This window comes from Agelaius phoeniceus, chromosome 4 (genome assembly GCF_051311805.1).
Source record: "Agelaius phoeniceus isolate bAgePho1 chromosome 4, bAgePho1.hap1, whole genome shotgun sequence".
In the NCBI taxonomy this organism is placed as follows: Eukaryota; Metazoa; Chordata; class Aves; order Passeriformes; family Icteridae; genus Agelaius; species Agelaius phoeniceus.
In genome coordinates, this window is record NC_135268.1 from 20,156,710 (window position 1) to 20,175,939 (window position 19,230).

Genomic DNA, 19,230 nt, shown 5'->3' on the forward strand with positions numbered 1-19,230 from the left:
GAAAGCAAAGCAGCAAATACCACTCTCACCACTAAAGAAAAAAATCACAATGGCTGGGAACAGTGTGTTAATTAGCAAACTAATTTCCTTGTGCTCTAAGTGCATAACAAGTTTTAAATGCTTTCCGAATGGATGGTATCAATTGCATTTTGCTCCTTGAATGTAATTGTTTCCATGGCAATGCTGAGTTCTGCTGTACACAGATTATGTCTGTAAATCCTTCCAGTCATTTATGGGAAGTCTGTATTAGTTTGGCAGCTGACCTGTATTCAGGTTATATTTTCCTTTTGTTGCAGTTGTTTTACAGGCAAATGAGCAAAAAGAAAAGTCACTGGAAAAGGGCCAGATCCTCAGTCCTTCCCATTTGGCTTCGTTTCACTGATTTTAGTGGATCTGTCCTGGATTACATCAATCCCTGCCCTGTTCTTATTAATATCTTCTTTATATATGCAGGAAAAAGGGCCACAAATGTCATGTCCCTGATAATAGGCCATTGTTCAGGTCACTTTTAATTTGCTGCTTGTGAGATGCTATCAAGTAACCTCTTATTCCTCAGCGAGAGCAGGTAATGCCAGGGCACTGCTGTAGAGCTGCTGGCCAGTGCTGGGCAGCTGGAAAGGATCAAGGGACCATTGCCTTCACAGGGCAGCAGACACTGCTTGCAGGGTGACCTGAGCATCCTGTCAGTGTGAGAAAAGTCATAAAGGATAAGAACTAACACACCAACAACTTCTGGTCCCTTTTAGGTTAAAGCAGCAGCATATCTCCTTTTCTCTGCCAGCTGTGCCTTTTCCCCTTGATTTGTACACAAGGTGCTGTAAATACACCTTGCTCAGAATCCCTTTACCTTTGGTCATGTAAATTACAATCTTTACTTTTTTTTCCAGTATCAGAAAGAATAGTCTGTGTTCAAAAATTCTCTCAAAGCTTGGTTAACAATACTTTGTGTAAAGACAGATGAGAGGCTGCATTGTCTGAGGCCATTACTCTGGTCCCTCTAACTCAACTGTAGCTAGGTTTTGTTAGTTCTTGTCATACCTGGGAAGTATTAATGGACTGACAGGCAGTGAAGAGTGGTTGAGAAAATGGAATTTTGTTTCAGCAGCCAACAGGGTTGTTTAGTTCTTTTAGAAGAATGGACAGAAAACGACTGCAAGCACAGGCAGGTGCTGGCACCATTTTTGAGTACTTAAACATAGAAAAAGTGTGGAGAAATTAGCTCCTACATTTTCCTACTCATTGCACAGATATTTCCTTCCACTCCTTCATCCCTTTCAGCATATCTTGCTGGGCTGACTCACTGGACTTCACTCTGGTTCCTGTGCACAGCCCTGTCATGCACAGCCACCCTCATGTGTACGGTACATGCACACACATTCTGTACACATGCGGCAGCAATTCCATGTTGAGGCTGGTTTTCTGGACTTTGGGGCTGTTCAGAGATTTATCTCTAGGTGTGACTTGGAGCCTGTTGAGGTACTGAAGAAGTAGCACATTTTCTTCTCTGAAAGGGGTGCTAACCATACCATCCAGACCTGCATTGCACCCATGCTCTCACGAGGCTAGAGGGAGCAAATATCTTACAGACTCCCTCACTAATGATCTGCTTGATGAATCCCACTCTCCAAGGACCCGGTTTCTTTCAAAAAACTTTGGGAGTTCTGTTCCCAGTGGGAGGTTTCAGGCTCTGTGTCTGAGAAATTTGAGATTTAGGAGAAACAGAGATAATATATTTAGAATTTCAGGAAGAGAAGTTTTTGAGAGATAGAAGTTAAACTTGTACACGTAACATGGAACATTTCAAGCTCCTGACAGAGATGACCTGAGGTATTAAAGTATGAGGGACTGGGATGATGAGCTGGAAGCATCTATTCTAAATCCCTTTGAGTTTTAATCTGGAGCAGATGAGAATGTGGGAGAAAAAAAGGAGAAGATTTAAAAATAGCTGCATGCCTTTTGCAGTCAATTCAGTCTGCAGGAAATCTGAACAATATTCAGGAAATAGTATAACTCCCAAAAAAGCCTGTTGTTTCTAAGCAAAGCCAGTTTGGTCTTATCCATGCTGAGGAGCAAATGGGATTGACAAGCATGTAAAAGAATTGAGACAGAAAGTGTGAAACTGTGTTTGAAAGCAGAGAGAAGCTTAGAGACAATGTTAGTTTCGGTGTGATTGAGAAAGGAGAAGGGGGAGAGGATGGAGAAGGGTGTTCCTTGAAGGAATTGGGTCTGCATTTGGCAAAAGCAGTGAGCACCTGAGAAAGACTAAAGAATATCAGGCCAAAAGCTAGACTTTTGTAATAACAAACAAATAACAAAATAACAAATAAGCAAAAGCAAATAGCAAAAACAGTTTCTGCTTTTTATTAAACAGAACATGTGATACCCACTTGGCATCACTTCTGTGAGTGAGTGCATGAGGACAGGGAGCCTGAGCAGGGCAGTGGGAGGAAAGTCCAGCAACCCTCATGGAATATCTCTCTGGCTGAATAGTTGAATTCCTCACTGACTTGAGACAGGATACAACTCAACTGAGAGCTAAAGGTTTCATTCCCAAAACTGCCTTGCAGGGCAGTGGTAGCCTGCACACACACAGATCTTTCATTGCAATAGCACCAACACTTATGTTTTATTTCCTCATTGGTTTGAGTGGGTTTTTATTTTTGTTTGTTTCTTTTTAAAAGCTTTTTTGCATGTTAGTTTTGTCCCGTAGGATGGGATTTTTGTCAGTCTGATAAAAGCTGTGCATACTTTTTAGGAGGTCTTTGTGATTTCTAGGAAAGGAAAAGCCACCCCTTATGAAGTTCTCATGTATTCCCTCATCAAAGGGGAAGAAATTTGGTGTTCAGGTAACTTTCAGACCCCTAAATACCACTCAAGAAAAAAGTCATAGACAGAAATGGAAAAATTAGGTGATTTTTTGTGAGAAGTGAGTAATGTTAGTCCTTTCAAACAGCTCTCTGTCTACTGAGGGGTATCTGAGTGGTGACACAAATCTGTGCCTGCAGAGCTGGTCATGCCTGAGCTATAGCCAGAGCTGCAGCATCTGCTCAGGCCCAAACAACACCTGTGAGATTTGGTTTCTAGGGCTGAAAGTTTAATCTTCAAGGCTATGATCATCTCCTTTGTTCCTTCTGTCATCCTCAAGGCTAAAAGAACTCACCTGTTGCTTTGTACAACTGCTTGAGAAAGGATGCCTCCAAAACTTGCCCTTTGCTTCCTGCTGGGCTTCTCTTTCTGCTCAGGATTCACAGGTAGTATTGGGAAACAGGAAAAACCTCAGCACAGCAGAATGGATTTGCATGCAGAGCATCTGCTTTTGTGAATAGGATGAGCTCATGAAAAACTCTGTCTTGTGAGCATGTAACTTAACTACAAATATTTAAATAACGGTGATTTTAAGCATGTCATCGCTCTTTATTTGGCTAAAATAAAAAGAAGAAAGGTTTTGTTATTTTTCAGCTTGGTTATTCTCTTGATTTGAGTATGCTCAGCCATCTGTTGAGGGCACAAAAAGACAGAAGCAAGTAATTAAGCAGACCAGTTGCACTGAAATAACAAATAATTGAGATTAAGTGTTTAGTGACAGTTAATAGTCTGAAAGTAATTTCTCATAGGTAGCGAGTGCTTGTGGAAAAATGATGCGCTTGTGAGGGAAAGAGTGGCTCCTGAATAAAAGGCAAATGAGAAATAAGGTACTAAATCTGGAAAATGAATTTTTGTGACTTTTCTCACCTTGCTGTGATGGTCTGAAAGTTTCACTCAACCTGTAGGTAATCTTGAGTTTTCAGCAGAGATCTGTACACCTAGCAAATGAGTTGCTCTTGCTTTCTAGATGCTGTACTTTCCCAGTGCTCCTAGAAGGAGCATACACCCCAGGGTTATTCAAGGCATATTACTTCAAAAATAAAGTCAGGGGAAAATTGCTGTTCATCGAGTGAATTCCCAACTCCGTTAAAATTCAAGGCAATTTTGCTTTTGTTCAGTATTTTCTGAAAAATAGTCCCATTTAGGAAGCGACATCCCCTAGAAACTTACATTAAATGTATAAAATTGTAGGGTAGGCTGAGTGCTAAACCTTAAGTTTAGAAACAAGCAAAAAGGGTAGGAGATAGCCAATACTTCCATGCCTGCCCAAAAGCCTTTTTTCACAATAGTGTTTGTTTTATTAAAACTGGCATAAACCACAACCTTGAATGGGCCTGTTACCTGAAGTAGTTGAAATAAAAGGATATTTAGGTTTCTTTTAATAGTCCTTTTTGATAAATAATCTATTATGTCATCCAATTTTTTCAGAGTGGATATTAAATGGTATTGTATTTGAGGTGAGTCTCTGCATAGCAGCACCATTGTGACTTTGTCCATAATGTCCCAGTAGCACTGGCTGTGGCTTCTCAAATGCTTTTTAGCAAATTTACCCATCCTTAGGTTCAGAGCTGCTGGTAATATCCTCCCTGTATGGAAAGAGCATGGAAAGGGGAAGACCTTGCTGGGAAATACCATGAACTGATGTAATCACCTTTACTTGTGATGTATTCACACAACACTTTGGGAGGTGCTGGTGGGAGAAAGGCACCCCTCACTCATGCTGTTGCCATATTCTCCAAGAGGGAACTCCCCCTACCCTGGTTTGGCATAAACTGGTCCAGCAGTTCTTGTGGAGCTATGTGTGATTCTGCAGTATATCAGATATTATCAGCTGATGGGCAAAATGACTTATCAACATTATAGTGGCTGTACTTTGACAGGTGTCCCAACTGAAAGATCAATTTACATTTTCTGAAAGGAAGGAACATGCAGTAGATTAGTTTTCAAATGGTTTTTAGGACAAGAAATGAACCTACTTACATCAGTGATTTCTAAGGTTACATTTGGTTTTGCTATGGTTTTTTTTCTCCCCTTCGAGATGCAATTCATATGTGCTAAGGACTCTGGGCATTACATTAGAATAAGGAAGACTTGGAAGGCAATTTAAAAAAAATAGATATCCAAATCACAATCATAATCCTTCTGGCTCTTTGAAAATGAATAGTAGAGTGTTTCAGAGAGATGTTTATTGGAAAGATTAGTTTTATCATGAAATTGTTACTTCAGCACATGCTTTCAGATTGGCCATTACCTTAGAAAATTCACAGATGAAAACACAAGGAGAATTGCCAGTGAAAAAGTCCCAATGGCTGAGAGAGTCTTTTCCTTGTGCACTTTTTCCCCCCTGTAGTTATATATTGGCTTCAACTGGGAGAAGTAAACAATCTTTAAAAAGTCAAGGATGGAAAAAATAAGCTAAAGCTCTACTGTAAATTTTGTATATCATCTCTTTTTGTGGGGGAAGGTAATTTTACTTATTTATTGATACTGCTAGGTTGAAAAAACTCTAAATATTTATGAAAGAATGATTTTTAAAAATAAACTCTCTTTAAACCTAGCTATAAATGTTTTCATGGGAGCCTGGAAAAGAGTTCTTAGCTTCTGAATGAATATATGAACAGGATGCAATGATCCTGTCAAAGGGAAGGCTTTACATGCCAAAGGCAAAGACAACTCCTGTGAAGATTGTTAATGCATTGACAGCCTTCACAGAGCTTTGTTACACGTAACCCTTGGCAAAGAGCTCATCGCCATCACCTAAAATCAGAAACTATCTGCCTGTTGAATGCTCTAAATAGGAGATCACCCTGTTTGCTTTCTTGCAGCATCACTTCCCCGCCTGCCTAGTTTAGTTCTTGAACGACCCCAGCATGAACCTCTCTTTCTGTAATGGAGACTTGGTTCCTCTAACTGAAGCTCTGAATTCATAGCCCTTCCACACATATGGAAAACTCTGAGTCCCTTAGGGATGGACCTCAAAAAATGCATGAATGGGTATGTACTCATTTCCATTCCTTACATGGAGGCACATCTTTTGGAAGAAGACTTCTAATGCTTTGGTCTTTCATTGTTGCATTTCATGCTCATTTACTCTTGTTCCATTTCAATTTGATTTTGGACAATGTAGGGATTTTCTTGAGTAAAACCTAAATGCCTCTCTTAGGATTCTGTTCTCTCATGTTAAGAAAAAGAAGAAAAGGAAGTTAAAGGAAAGTGGGTTTTGAAGTTCAGTCGTATAGTTAATTTCCATGTCAGCATAGGGGGTTTTGTGATGAAAGGGTATTACTGAAATTTCAGCCAAGAGGGATGAAAGGAGAATGCCAATGTCCCTTTAAATGTCTCACACAGGTTGCATGAAAGCAGGATTATATCAGTCTCAGGATGCCAAGGTTTTATTTATAAAAATAAATTCTTCTAGAAAATATCCCAAGCTGGTGTCATGTTGTTGAGTGCAAATGGCTCCATTAGCAGTTAGTAGTGCTTGTACATATGTCCATCCATCTGCCTTATGACTTTGAATCTGAGGAAAGGGCTGTGAATTAGTTACTTATGTAAAAGCCTGCTTTTAATGTGTGTAAAGAAAAGGATTGCAGGCAGTGATGATACACTTGGCTAAAAGTACTCTGTGTTGCTGTAGACACACTAGTCCCTGGGCAAGATGAATCAGAGTTAAGCGCAGGCCATAAAATGGATTTAACAGAGTTATAGATGTGTTCTCTTTCAATTTTTTTTCTTCAGTCAATCCTACAATTTTCATATATAACTAGAGTACCTTTCAAACTGGCAAAGAAACTCTTTGAGTGGGTTGGTCTGTTTGTCTTGCACAAGGCACTGAAGTATTCTCACTGGAGTGGGTAAAATGCTGCAAAATGGTATTTGCATATTCTCACTGCAGTTCTGTTGCAGCTCCTTTTGCCTAAACCTGAGGCTGCTTTTTACCACAGGTAAAAATTTTGCTTTTGGCAGTGAGTCAAGTGTGAGACGATGCAGATTCAAATCTTAGTGGTACTTTGTGCCAAGTCTCTGCAAGAGCCTGGAATTTATAGTATTAAACTACCATTGCAACTGTAGGACCTGAAGTACTTTCCTTGCTAAGCAGGGGTTACTGTCATGGGAACATGTTGTTTATTCATTTCTCACAATTTCTCTGTGGAGAAAGTTTCAGTCTTCCAGTCAGAGAGGAGAGATGCAGATATGTAAGACAGATGCAACTTCGATGTAACACATTGTGAGTAGCAAATGACTGCTTTGAAAATGTCTCAAATTCTGCATTGTGTGAAAAATCTTCCATCTGACAAGCATGCATGGAATTGGGCTTGAAAATATATTGTGATTTCCAATGGTAACTGAGAGAAAGGAGATAAATTTACAGCTATTTTCTGTTCATAATGCTGAGTAGCAGCCTGAGAGGGCACAGGCATGAGCCAGTTTGCTGCATGTGGTGGTTTATTTCCACAAAGTTTTTGTACCTACATCTCTGGTTCAGCTTCAATTCTGCATTCCTCTTCAGGGGAATATCTGAACTGGAGCGAAAAAAAAAAAAAAATTAGCTATTGGACAGTCCTTATTAATCAAGATAAACTATGTTTTCTTTCCAAAAGTTTCCCCTCATGCCCCATGCTTTTTGGAAACATAAAGCTTCTGGGGAAATACCTTGCATACTCTCTTTCAGCAATTTCTATTGATTTGGTTATAAGCTGATTTTGCAGCAGTGGAGAAGACAAACAGCTCTGTGGAAAGTGTTCTTGCCAGTGGTTATCTTTCTTGCCTGCATCCTTCCCTGTCTGGCACAGCCTTTGTCTTCATTTTCCTAAACCAAATGGAGTTTGCCCTCATCTCTTATGCCCAGCATTGCCAGATGGCAAACTTCTTTTGTTGTTTATAACATCTGCTTCTTCTCTGGTCATATCTCTCCAGCTGGCTGGCTAATCCAGCTGTTTGTAAGCTTTTCCATAAAGTGGAATTTATCTTGCTTTAGGAAACAAAATGGGTAAATCCTCCCTTTTTGCAGGAATACAGGTTGCTAACCTGTATTCATGGTAGAAAATGGGTAAATCCTCCCTTTTTGCAGGAATATAGTTTCCTAACCTGTATTCATGGCAGCTTCATGGCAACTCTGTCCAACCAGGAAGATGGTTCCCTGCTGTTAATCACCTTTTATGTGGTCTGTGGTCTTCCTTTTGAAAAAAGTCAACAAAACAAAACATACCAAAAGTTAACCCAATGATCTGATGTTTCTTCCTTTTATTCTGTCTTAATTGCTCCTCCTCACGTGTTGCATCTCTCTTGTAAAGAAGGAAGAAGATTTAATGTGATGGAATGGACTTTGCTAAACACAGCGTTAAATTTAGTATAGGTACGAAATGTAGCAGTGCCTTCCAGTGAAGGTCTGTAGATCTCTTGATTTTTTCCTGACTCTGGCCACAAATAAGATGTCTGCTACTTGTAGCACCACAGAACTCCCCTCTATCAGATCAATTCAAAATTGATTATATGAATCCAAGCCAAATATGATGTAACAGGCAAGCTGCAGATAAAATGTGGAATGAGCATGCAGGATTGAAAACTGTGGCACTTAAATATCACAAATATGTTTACCTTCTCCACTTGCTCCATCCCCATGATGAAATATTTGCTTGGAATACTTTCAGAAAAGATGCTCTCCTCCCAGTCCTAAATGTATTGGTTTTTTTCATTTCACTTACCAGCAGTTTGAGCTAGTTAAAGCTTTTTCTGATTGCAGCTGTGATGCTTCATATTGTCATTGCTTTCTGTAAAGGTGCTTTGGCTGCTCTGTGCTTCCCATGACTGACCACAGCATCTCCTGGCCATCCAAGAAAGCCTTGGCAGAAAATGGAGGCAGGGGTCTGGGGCCACAGCTTTGCTATCTGACAGAGTTACAGGACCCATGGTGACCCCACAGGCCACCTAAATTGTAAAATGTGTGCAGATTGGCCTTGCCCTGCCCGGGCAGCTGTGAGCCTGAAGCCCCAAAGCCTGTCTCCAGGTGAGCCCAGGGCAGTAGGGGTTTCAATGAACTGCAAAGCAAGAACTGAACTTGTGGGCTTTCCTTCCTGAGAAGAACTTCCCAATTCCCAGCATGGTAGCTATTTTTGGGTTGGTTTCTGCTCTTCTTGGTGATTTTCCAAGCAGCAGCTTTGAAAGCTTCTCTCCTGCTTTTCAAAGGACCTTTTCCTCCTGTTTATTCCTACAGACCAGGAATAAAACAAAACACAAAAGCAATCCAAAGCCAAGATGATTGTATTCTGCTCAGCACCAGTTAATGATAGTAGTGATAATGATGATAATAATAATAACAATAATAGTGGCAATTTCAAGTGAATTTATGTACATACTCATGCATGTAAGTTGGAATCTATTTCATGGCAACACTTCTGGTAATATTTCAGAACTTGCATCTCTGGAAAGAAAAAACAAATTAATTTATTTAAATGTTCAGAAGTACAATTGTAACAGCATTTCTGCACTATTTGTGCCTAATGAGAACAAACTGTCATTGTCATCGTTTCCAGGCAACTACCAAGGAATACTTAACCTTACACGGGGGTCTCAAAAACCACACATTATGCCAGGTAAAGCATGTCTTTGAAAAGAAACTAGCTCAAGAGATCACATAGGCACATTTTATTTAATCTCACTTTTAATTAGTTCTTTTTTCTTACTTTCAGGGCAATTATTTTTCTGTCAAAGACTTGCTTTCCTTAACTAGGAAAATCAAATTAAACATGATTTTCACATTCTATTTTTAATATTTAACAAGCCAAGAAGTACTCTGGGCTACAGTGGTTACTGTGGGGTCATTTGGAAAGATTTTGACAGCTTGAAAGCATTCCCTCTTGATGAAAATGGGAAGAGCCAGTAAGAGAAGTATGATGGGCAGTTTTAGAGGCTTCCACTGAGACTGGAACCTCATTATGCATCATGCATACTGCAAATGTCCATCTCTCTTAACAGACTACAGCCTGAATAAATAAGAAATTGATGGAGAAATGAGGGTTCAGTGATGAGTGGCACAATGTGCAACAGGGCACCCTCCACCCAAGTCCCAAACAGCCCCTCATGAACTGAGGGAGGTGGCAAAAACTAATCCAGTCTGGCAGTGAAATTTCTTTCCGCTTATTAAGTGAAAAAACATATACGTGGCATTGAACTTTGCTGTGCTTCACATCTGCCAGCATCTTAAACCAATTTTTGTGGTTATATTAGAATTTCATCATTATCACGTTTTTTATCCATGTTTGTAAACAGCGCTTGATGACTAAATGGGAAAATAACTGGAATCTTTCTTTGGCAATTCACTAAAGCTTACATTTTCTCATCACAGCACTGTTCACTTTGAAAACTCTTATTACTTGGTGTAAAGAGCAGATTAAGCTATAAAATAGAATGCAATGAACAAACTCTACCTGCTTTTTTACAACCACAGTCCAAGGAGTCCAAGGTCCAGTGTGTTTTCTTACCCAGTTCCCTCACCCTCCAGGGAATGTAGAGGAAAAGTGGACAAAGGTTCATGAGAAAATATCCTTATTGATAGTCATGGATAAGTTATAATAATTGGTGTGCTTTTCTAGCAAGAGAAAAAATTCTAATGGAATCAAGTTTGCCAAATCTAAAGCCAAAGCAGCGCTGCTCTCTTGACCTGTGCAGAGATGGGCTTTGTTGTCATAACTTTGCCAATACACAGATGAAATTCTTTTTTCTTCTAGCAAAAGTCATGTAAGGCCTACATGATATAGCCTAAATTGAGAAAGAGATTTATCACTTTTTTGACAATAATTCACATGGACTCCAAGACAAATGTACTTCTGAGCAGTGACTCTGTGAACAACAAAGCAAACACTCTCGGCTACCTACCAGCCCATCCATCTTTTTAAATCATGTCAGCAGGCTTCAAATTGTTCATTAAGCTTTATTGTTTCATAGAGAAGGAAATAATTTGTGGTGAAATACACTAAGCCATTGAACTTTGGAATTGTTTATTACTTGGTCTTGATTTCTTGTACATTGCTGCTTCATCATTTACCTATCATTTGTTTGAGATGATGTGGTTTATCCTCTCTTCAAAACTCTCTGGATTGCATAGGTAAATTTGTAAACTGAACAGCTCAGGCCTTCTGCTTATAAAAACATCCACCTACTGTTTGTGAAGTCTGCAAGAGTGCTGTGTGTGAGATTTTGTTGTAAGCAAGGTGTGAGTTCTTTCTTCTCTCAAGAAAAAACAGGTTTATGCAGTCTGATGTGAAGCTTGCTGGCTTTTGTCTGAATTGAAACACTGATGAACAGACTTTCTGGAAAGTGAGAAGGTACAGGCAGCATAGCAGATAGATACAAAGTGGTTGAAGTGGCAAGTAAAGTAGGCTTTGTGCCATAAATGACATCTTATAGTATAAGAACTACTCAGATAGGGGTCATTTCTGTGTCATGAGGGAGAGAGAGGTGACTGCATCTGTGCTGTCTGCTGTAATTTCTGTTGTTATTGCTGTTATAAATGGGTGTCCTAATTAGAACTGAGGGAATTTATGGGCAGATATGAAAATGTGGTTACTATAGTTACCAGGTGCTCCAGCTCAGTCAGGAAATGTGGCTAATATAATGATAGCCCAAGGGTAAACACATGAGGTAAATGATGAACAAGCCCCCCTGCTTCAGGAGAAAATATTTTTCTTCACACTTTTTTTGTTGGCTTATTTGCCAAACTAACATTTACCACTACAATTCCTTTTCTGTCCTTCCCTTTCTTGCAATGGACTGGTTTAGGTTAGACTATGAGGAGTTTTGGGGAAAGAAAGTGCAGAGTGAAGTAGCATTTAGAGAAAGGATAAAGATCTATTTGCCTATCTGTCAAAGCTCTCTGCTAAAACCTCTCCCCATTCCTCTGTACATATGCTAGACAGCAAGGTGAAATATGTGTATTTTCACAAGTTCAGAAAGAAAACTTTTTTGGTTTTGCTTTTTTTGTTGTTGTTGTTTGTTTGGGTTTTTTTGTTTTTGTTTATGAGCCTAATTCCAGTAGTGACCCTTGGTCTCATGACAGCCTGTGGGCAGGGAAGGAGGAGAAAGGCAGGGAGACATTGACAGGGAGAATCCCATGGGGAAAATGTCATCTCAGAGGGATCAAACCCCACAGGAATGACTGGAGTGGGCTCCTGCTTGGTGCTGCTTGCAGTCAGGGTCTACATAGGTTGTCCCATTTGTTTCAGGGAAAGGAAGAATAGTGAAGTCAGACTGATTTCTGCAGCAATTTCTCTGGAGTCAACAAGATGTCATGACTGATTGTTTTGACATAGATTTTTTGGTCCTGAGTAATTACCTGTCCTTTTAGAAAAAGAAACACATGAGGAGACAGGAAACCAGAACAGCTGAGGAGAGCTGCTAAGGGAGCTCATCCCCACCACCTCAAACAGTGCTGACCACGAGTTGTTCTCTGGTTTTGGAGGGGGCATGTAAAAGGAGCAAAAAGCCTCAAGGATCTATATCCTGCTCAACCAGAGATAAACTGCAATTACACTTATCAGTATCCAGCATATTGCCAGATGTTATTGGTTGATGGAGGCTAAAAAAAAATATTGCTTCATGATTCATTGACTGTGACTGTAGGGCTGGACTCAGTGACCCACACAAAAGCAGAGCCACAGCTGCAGCAATGAGAAGGTCAGTGTAAGGACTGTCACTGGCCATACAAGTTCCAGATCCTTTCCAGGGATTGCTGCAGACTGATGAAAGAACATACATTTTGAAGTTGGAGAATATTGCCTATCCAGTTTAGTCTCAGCTACCTTGCTGAAGTGCCTTAATCAGGCAGCAGGACTTCAGTCTTGAGCCTTAGAGGGAGACAGGAGCTCCAGAGCAGCTGGTTTCCTGCATCCTGGCATTCTGCCTCTCCCTCAGCAAAAAAATGCAAAAAAGGCTTTGAGTGTGATTGCCTCAGATAGGGTCTTAGTCACAGTCATTGCTGTCTTGATGAACCTGACCATCCTGAATGGTTTAAATTACTTTGGATGATGGATTTTATCCATTAGCAAGAAGGTGATATACCAACTCTGTCACTGGCCTTCCCACAGGAGGATTTAAATGTGCTGAGCTGCAGGGTCTGGGCTTCAACATTAGTGGTACTTTATAAAATGAAGCAAAGTGCACATGAAAACACATGCAGTTAGGCAGTGTCTCCTTTCTACCCAGAGCTTTTTGGAGTGCTGTGCCAGTGCCAAATACAGTTGAATTAGGTTCTCAGTGGAAGTAACCAGGCAGAAATTACATATGAACCCCTCTGTAGGCACATGAGATTTTGCTTTGCTGTAGGCATTGCTGTGGCTGCACAGGGCTCCTCTGCTGTAACCTCTTGTGCAGAGGAGGACACTCAGCTCTCCCTCTTGGAAGATGGTCCTGCACTGAGTGTACTGGGGAATGAGTGGAAACCTCATGGACTTTTGTTGTAACCTAGCTGCTGTTCCCTCTTGTGTTGCTTGCACTGAGGCACAGGTTGCCCATAGCAGCTTGTCCTTCCTGCAGCAGGCTTACAGCTTTGTCCAAGCAAAATATAAAATAGAAAATACTTAGAAAAGACTTTCCAAATGGCTAGGAAAAGAGGGAGAGAGCAGTTTACATATGCACTAGTGATGAGAATGAGGTTGCTTATATTTTTCATGGGATAGAAAAGATACCAGTGAAATTAAAAAGCCTTTAAAGATGCTTGCTGTTTTAGTATTACTTAGACTACTGCTCTGCTGTGGCATGGCATATTTGCCTCTCTTTGACTTTAGAAGCTGAAGAAAGCCTCAGTGCCCTGGGAGTTTGGGTTTGTCAGCATGGCATTCCTGGGCTGTGCAGTCATAGGGACACAAAGGGACAGACAACATTAATTCAGCTGTTTCTCTGCTCAGTGGAAGTGTTCCAAGCAGACCTTCAGGATTTGTCTTCTCTGGGCCTATTTTATCTTTGATCTCTGTATGGCTTAAGAGAATGAGAATTCCATCCTACCCACTCTTCTGTCTTTTCTGGCTACCTCCTACACTCTGTATTAGTCAAGAACTTCATAGCTTATATGTGCATTTAAATTTTTGGTTGGGTTTAAAAACATTCTTGTTTCCCCCGCACCCAAACTAAAGGAAATTTGAGTCTACTTGTTTATGTTGGGTTTCAATTTTGCAAAATGTTAACATTGACTCTTTTGAACTTCTTAGGATCTTGACTGTAAATGAATTCAGCAGCAGCATTGATACGTGCATTTGCAGGATGGATAGTGAGGGGACAAAATTCTTTAAAAATACTCAAATAGAGAAATTGTGCTTGGCCACAGGAATTCTCAGTGATCCGTGCCCTTGTGACAGCACTGGAGAAATCCCATCTTCCTCACCTCATTAAGACCAAGGGCAACTGCTATTGCTGAATCTCTGAAAAAATGTGAAACTCAGTGCTTCAGACCTGCCTTTCTTTAAGAAGGTGATTACACAGACTTCCTCCCTCCACGAATTAATAGTGTTAGAGATACTCTCCTCACAAAGCTGGTTTTCTTTTTGCTGCAAGAATACAGCACACAGCCTTTGCCCGGTGATAAGCCTCTCCCTAATTGCCTAGGCTGGTTCCAGTGTTTGAATTTTGGATTGGGCAGGTGGCCTGAGCCAATTTTTTATGCTTTGACGTTTTAGCAAGGCCCAGCTGCCAGGCTGGGTGAGCTGTGAAAACAGTCTTCTGTAGGGCTTGGCTATTTGTCTTAGCCACATCTTTAATGCCAAAACAGTCCAGGAGCATCTAGCTCTCCTGTGGTCTATCAGCCTTGAAATGGAGCCATGGCTCAGGATGAAGAGCCAACAGAAACACTTTGCTTCTGTACAGCTTCTATACATTTGCTCTTGCAAAATTTTTTGAAAGGGCAGTTTACGTATCAGCATTCTATCTGTCTGAACAGCATTCTATCTGTCTATTTTACCCTTTGGAAGACAAAATCCAAGAACCCTTCAGTTTTTCAGGAGACATTTTCAGAAAATGTGCTTTTTCTCTGATAGCTGAGCTGGTAATCTGATACTGTGGGCAAAGTTTACTATTAGAAGTCAGTAAGACAGATTTGCAGCCTGACAAGTTTTCTGGGTTGGCCTGAAGTGCGCGCTGACAAGCCTGATCACTGAAATTGGATAAGTACGTACCTCATTTTCACACCTCATGTTAGCACCAGGATAAACAAAACTAATTTTGAAATGCAGTAGAGCTAGCTGGAAAATGAACTCCCAGCTCTGCAAGTGCTCAAATCTCAACACCTATTGTCATGTGACTTCAGGCAGAGATAAGGACACTGCAAAGTCCTCTCTCACATCTCCTAACATCTGCTTTTCCTCATGTTTTTTGGACCACATGGATTCTTCAGCTGGAAGACAGAATTCCTATTGGGCATTGATTTCAAAATCTAGTCAGTTCATGCTGCAGATGTACTTAAAGATCAGTGATGTTGAAAAGCACTGTAGTAGGTCTGGGATGTGGTTGTTTGGATGCACAGAATGACAGTGATGACAGAGCCAAGAGCCGTGCAGGGCTTCTGTGGCCATGGCAAGGACTTTGTGCAATGTCGAAGCTGGTATGAGATTGAAAAGCAACATTCTTCCTCACCTTCTGAAAAAATCTTGAAGAAATGAGCTCAGGCACACTCAGATATCCTTTTCTGCTCTCTCTCCCCTTTGATATATAATTTTTTTTGCCAATTTTAGAGTGCACAGAAGCAATTAAGCTCCTATGAAAAAGGCCAAGAGAGTGAGACTCCATACTGATCCCACCAAAATAATACCCTGACTGCAGTGAAGCAACCTTGTACAGCAGCACTGTGACAGTAAGAAAACTTACATTTTATTAGACCTCAGTGAAGCCAACCAACAAGGTGGAACTATGCAGGAATACAAATTTTTAATGATCTTACTTCTCATTGAATAATGATTTGTTTTCAGAAAAGATGATTAAAAAAAAGACAAAACATCTTAATGGTATAAATATCACCTGGGACCGTGAAATAAGATGAGGTAATGCATTTGCATGAGCTATGAAATCAGACATTCACTTATGGGTGCATCATAGAATTTCTCCTGAAACATACCAAAATACTTCACTTTCTATTTGATAAGATGAATGACTACTTAGAGCTCTCTGTAAGCAACAGCCAGTGGTGTGTAGCTCTGTATTGGGTTGTGCAGTTACTCCTCTGAACCATAAACCAGCTAACCTTCCCCTGTGTGTGCAAATCAGATTAAAATTCAGCAATATAGAGGCAATGATAGTGGACAAAGCAGCTGTAAAAGATTAGCTATCTCACTTGGAAATGGAGGAACTGGGAGAGGATTGGTAACTACCACCCGTACAGATTATTTTCTCAGATAGAGGTGTGGTTTTGGGTAGCTTCATGTATGTGATAAAAGGGTAGGACGGTATGGGATGGTGATCCTTAAAGAATGGGACAGCATTTCAGTGTTTCAAGCTGTAGAAAGTAAATGGTGGATGGCATGTGGTGGAAGTGAGCAGTCAGGGCTCCCATCAGCTGTGGGCAACATCTGCACTCATGGATTGAACAGTAGCAGAGAGCAGGTTTTGGTTCTCAGGCCAGCTGGCAGGACTTGACCTTGTCCACACTGTTAAAGTCCTTCAGCTGAGCTGCATGCCCACATGGAAGCTGCTAGTTGGACACAGTTCCTGGGCTGTGCTAATGGCAGAATTTGGGAAATGCTTTGCTGGCACAGGCAGCAGCATGCTGGAGCTGAGCAGCAGATGTAGCATAGCTGACTGTCAGGCTCCTGTGCACAGAAGTGGTGTCTGGCACGGTGAGTTTGACTTGTGCAGCTTCAGTCTTACCCTTCTGTCTATGCCTGGATTCTTGTGTTTACAGTCTGTTGTTTCAGAGGTCAGAATTATTATACATGCAGAAATTTGGTGAGGTGCAAGAAGCACTTAACGTCTGCAAGTGCCTTAAACTCTTCCCTGACTTTCTGAACCTGACTCAGGCAAATCCTCATTAGCCCTATTAATGACATGAGATGCCAGGGGAGCCATGAATTTGGTTTGCAATAGTGACAATTCCTGTTTTGTGAGTCAGACTTGTGTCACTGAGCTGTGACCCTTTGGAGCTGGCAGCCCCTCTGCCACTGGGAAAGGGTAAGTGCTTTAGCAAAGCTTACAGGTAGTATGGAATAGCATCATCAAGCAGATGGGTTCTGGCTGCCCCAGTCAAACAGTTGTCTTTCAAGACATGTCCTAGATTTTAACCTATTGAACAAAAACACAACAAATCAAATGGAAAACACATGGTTCACTGCTCTCAGTTTTGATAGCATCAGGAAGGTCAATCAGAGATTAATGTGTGTAACTGTTTTCTAAGCCTATCTTTAATGCTTTTAGCTTGGTTTCCAAAGGAAATAGGGTGTATGTAGTAATCCTCTTCAGGTTTTTTTTTTCCTTCCCAGTCATTCTTAATCTGAACAAATCTGACAAGCATGTCAATTCTTAGAAGTTTTGTCTATCCAAGTATAGGAAAGAGTCTCTGTCAGTGAAGAAAGATGGTACTTAAGCTCAGGGAAAGATGAGCAGGGATTGCACAAGAAAGAGCAGTTCTATAAAACCCCAGCTGAAGGAAGAGTTGCTTCCTGAGCTTTCTCAATCAGCAAAGATCTATAATAAAATAGGCCTTGAAAACTGCCTTTTGGTTACTCTCCATCACATCTCAGTCATTTTTTCAGAGTAAACTTGGCAAATGGGACAAGGTTAATAAAAGCTGCTTTGGAAGGTAGGGCTGGTGTTTGCAGCTCTGCCTTGGTAGATAAGAGCAGTAGCTGCTTGGAAAGGAGGGTGATATCATCTGGCTTTGCTACCTAGAAGGAGCACTGCTGCACAAGCTGTAAAGAGATCCAGCTGCCTGGCCCTGCAAAATGCCATGTGCTCAAAAAGCTGTGCACACTGGAACTTCTTCTTAGTGGTAACAGACAAGAACAAACAGATGTGCTTTGCCTGGAATGAGATATTTTCATGCAGATTATTTTGAATGTGCCCTGTCATTTCTGTGAGTTTTTGCATTTAATTTAAAATAACAGCCTAAATGCAAGGTCAGGGTAACAGAGCTGCATGCAAAACCCCAGATAGCTTTCAGGGAGGGAGAAGGCAGTAGTCAAAGGAATGGTTTATTATCCAATTTTTTCTAAATTTTCTCATCCTTTGTTTCTTTCCATGTATGTCTCAGCTTTTTCAGTGCCTCCCGGTCACTTTCTATTTCAGCCTTTTTTTGTGAACCCCATTGCTGCTCATTTTTTATTTTTTCTCCCCTCTCTTCCTGCCCGTTAGTTTATTATTCCAGATAAATCTCGTTTATCTGTTTACAGCCTTCTTGCTCCATTTAACTCTTACTGAGACTGTTCCTTTTCTTCCCCCACCCTGCTCTGTATTTTGTCACCTTTGCCTCTGCTGATTGTGCCAGAATTCAAACACCATGACTCAGGTGGTGGACGGCAGATATCCCTGGGCACTGAAGAGACCCTTCACTTGATGGCAACTAAAGACAAGCTTGAGTATCTGTATTCTGATTAAAACAGGATGAGAATCTTTCCCCATCACGGCCTGACTTTTCTGCAGCCCTAAGGAGAGTGGAGAATTTGGGTGTCATTAGGATTAGTTGTCTCAGACTGGAAAGAGCAGAGCTGAACTGTGCTGGAGCAGCTCTGTACATACCCAGTGTCACTGGACACCAGCCATGTGTGTGTGCAGCAGGCTGAACCCAGGAATGCTGATGGTGCTCCCATCCACCAGAGGCAGTGGAAATGAGCACTTGCTCTCAGCTATTTCACCTTGCTATTATTTTGGACCATTGACTATGAATGAAGTTCGAGCCGAATTGAGCACAAATCACCTAGAGCTGCATGTGAAAGGCTCAGATGAATTAGCAGCAGAGCCTCTAGCCTCACACAGCTGAGTGAGCCATCATTGCATATCTTCCCCTCAATGTCAGCGCTGCTCCTCCTGCCTCCCTGTTGCTGCAGGTCTCAGAGCACACAGCCTTGGCAAAGCTGGATTGCCACCCTGCACTCAAACGCTGCCTGTATGGATTGCCCTCCTCTGTGGCACCTTGTAAGCAAGCAGAGCTACTGCTGACAGCTAATAGGAGTTGTAACAGTGGGGACTGGTGTTTGTTCTGTCTCTAGCAGCACGCAGGTAGCCGTGGGGAGTCCCTTCTGCATTGTCCTCCACTGGACCTTTGTCTTTCACACCCAAGGAAGGCTCCTTCTGCTGGGTACTCAGCAGCAGCTGCAGGAAGGCTCTGAAATTACCGGATCAGCCATAAAAAGAGATCATCCAGTAAAAAGAGATACAGGAGCTTGCATGGGAAAT

The 19,230-nt window shown here is 41.2% G+C and overlaps 1 long non-coding RNA gene across 1 annotated transcript in view; it reads left to right on the plus strand.

Annotated features, from left to right (window-relative positions):
- Positions 1-19,230, plus strand: part of LOC143693938 (uncharacterized) — a 350,836-nt gene that overhangs the window by 25,683 nt on the left and 305,923 nt on the right. The gene's annotated exons all lie outside the window — the stretch shown is intronic.